General features: G+C 40.6%; 1 non-coding gene across 1 annotated transcript; it reads left to right on the plus strand.

Annotated features, from left to right (window-relative positions):
• Positions 1-1,320: 1,320 nt before the first annotated feature.
• On the plus strand, positions 1,321-1,427 carry LOC148211798 (small nucleolar RNA R71). Its single transcript, XR_015790591.1, has one exon. It is a non-coding gene; the product is annotated as a small nucleolar RNA R71 (small nucleolar RNA).
• The last annotated feature ends 1,492 nt before the right edge of the window (positions 1,428-2,919 follow it).

The following is a 2,919-nucleotide window of genomic DNA, read 5'->3' on the forward strand; positions in this document are numbered from 1 at the left end:
ACCTCATATTGAGCAAGGAATAGTGAAACTACCTGGATCCTTACTTTTAACAGGCAATGGATTCCCTAGAGCATCACTACTACACTTTGTCAAGGCTACCGTCTCATGCTCACCTAACTTCTTACGCCTAGATATGATGTCTTTTAAAAACTTAGTGTAGTTAGGCATTTGTTCTAAAGCATCTATGAGAGGTATATTGATATGCAACTATTTTAGAATCTCAAAGAACTTCTTAAAATGACTATCCTGATTCTTTTTAACTAGCCTTTGGGGGAAAGGTGGAGGAATCTTAATATTACCTACTTGTGGAGTAGTGCTGGGCACTACTTGCTTACCTTTATCCGCCTTCTTACCTTTTTCTTATGAATTTACAGGTTCTGCTTTCTCTTCTTGTTGTGGATTGGAGGTGGATGCAGGAACATGTGTAACTGCATTCGTTCCTTCGTCTGGAAGTGAGGGTCCATCATAATTTAATCCGCTTCTCGTGATAACCGCCTTACGGTGCTCCTTTCCCTCATGATCTCACTTTGGGTTTTCTGTGTGCCCAGGAAATGTACCTTGGGGTCTAGATTTTTGATCATTAGCTATGTGCCCCATTTGCATCTCCAAGCTTCTTATCGCAGCATCGGTTCTTGTCATGAACTCTTTCATCATGGCCTCCAAACTTGTGTTGCTACCACTTTGCTGAGTAGTATTTTGACCCCTTTGCTGATTGAATTATTGAGGTTGCGACGCTGGTTGAGTTGGAAAACCAGGAGGAGTGTAGTTTACTTATATTGTTGAGCGGGTGCTTGTGCACTGCTACCAGCTACTCCTTGGTTACTCCAGGAAAAGTTTGGATGGTGCCTCCATCCAGGGTTGTAAGTGTTTGAATACGGGTTGAAATTCCGCTGGGCACCTTGACCTACATAGAAAATAAATACTGGATTAGTTGGACAGTTCTCATACAAGTGGTTATCACCACAATAGACACAAGATATATCTGAAATTTGTAAAATAGGAGAAGGTTCAGGTATCGCCGAAATTGTGGTTTTGGTTTCGTTCTCCATTGTCAATTGCTTTAACATTTGGTTCATAGTCGCTATTTGGGCTTGCATTGAAGCTACTGTGTCTAACTCAAAGACTCCGACTGATACTTGCTTCTTTGGTAATGACCTTCCTATTTCGCCTTGGTCATTAATGTCTGTCATCTTATTCAAGATATCAACGATCTCATTTACCGACTTCTCTAACAACGAGCCATGGGCTACAGTGTTCAACATCATCCTTGACGAATGATCCAATCCTCTATAGAATTGTTCAATCTGCACACATGCGGGCAATCCATGGCGCGAACATCTTCTAAGTAACTCCTTAAAACGCTCCCAAGCTTCTTGAACTGCTTCGTTCTCCTTCTATCTAAAAGACACAATGTCCTCTCGAAGGTCTGCATTCCTGGTCAAAGTGTGGTACTTTACCAAAAATTTCTCTGTTAATTCCGCCCATGTGTTGATAGAATTTGGTTTTAACGAGGTTAGCCAAGTCCTTGCACCATCCTTCAGAGAAAAAGGAAACATTTTTAATCTTAGTGCATCCTCAGAGACACCAGGAAGTTGAAATGCATTAGCTATTTCAATAAAGAATTTGAGATGGGAGCAAGGATCTTCGTTAGTCAATCCTCCGAACTGGCCCATCGTCTGTAACATTTGGAACATGACTGGCTTGAGCTCGAACTGTGCGGCTTGGGGTAAAGGATTATTTATCCCTGAATTTAGGTTGTGGAATGCATGAGTGACATAATAACGCATGGCTACATCTTGATTATCTTCTAGAAGGATCAGATTAGGAATTTCTCCTGCTCGGTTTGCTGCTCTTTCACCTGCCATATCTCCATTCACAGGTGGATTTTGTGGCGGTGGAGGATCTTGTGGATTTCTATTCATCTCGATGGTCTCTTCTTCTTCAACTTCTTTATCTTTTCTACTTTCTTTCTCTTTTCTCAACCTCTGCACACGCCTTCTCCTCTTAAGGGTTCTTTCAATCTTTAGATCAAAGGTCAACCAACCAGGCCCTGTGCTCATACACAACTCCCTTAAAGGTTAGATATAACAATTAAGCACAATGACAACGGTATGAAACAATCACACAATGAAACAATTCACTTGAAAAGAATATGATTTGAAAACTTAAGTCGCCTGCAACAGCGCCAAAAACTTGTTCGGATCTTGTCTATCTTTAAAAAGATTAGAGACTCGTGCAAGCGAACACGGTCACAAGTAATACTTGGAAGTAATCTAAGGTCGAATCCTCAGGGACTTATTGCTTTTCAAAATCAAGTAATGCAATGAAATGGTTCAAATATGCAATTGTGATTTAGGAAGAAAAATGTGCTGAAATGTTGTCGTTTGGGGTTTTAACTAACAAGCAATTTAATAAAATTCAACCTCCTTGTCTCCTACCTCAGGTTTGATGCAAAACTGGAAAACACACTATGTTGGGAAAATGCACCAGGCGCAATTCCTGACTTTTCTTGGGATTTGACTTCTACTCTTTCACTACCGCTTTTGGTTGTTGCAGAGGCTAGGGTAACCTACAATCATATTACTATGTGTGATTACAATCTTAGACAATATCTACCAACTCATTTGCATTATGGGTCAGAGGGCCTATGCCTAGGGAAGGATCTCGTTGACATTATCTAATTTTGCACTAAGCTTTGTATTTGCCTCAACAATCCTCTTAAGCCCCTTTGTATCTCTTTGATAGCTTCTTAAATCCTTGCCATTCGGTTGGTTAAACCTTCCAAGGGAAGGATCCGGTGTTGAAGATGAAGCACAACCGCATGAAGTTCACCAAAATAAGTTTCACCCTTACCCGCTTACGAATTCTTGGTATTGGTCATCTTTCTTGGACAAAATTTTACCAAGCTCTAAATATCAA

Source organism: Momordica charantia (assembly GCF_013281855.1).
Source record: "Momordica charantia cultivar OHB3-1 chromosome 4 unlocalized genomic scaffold, Mcharantia_2.0 BLBB01000004.1, whole genome shotgun sequence".
NCBI lineage: Eukaryota > Viridiplantae > Streptophyta > Magnoliopsida > Cucurbitales > Cucurbitaceae > Momordica > Momordica charantia.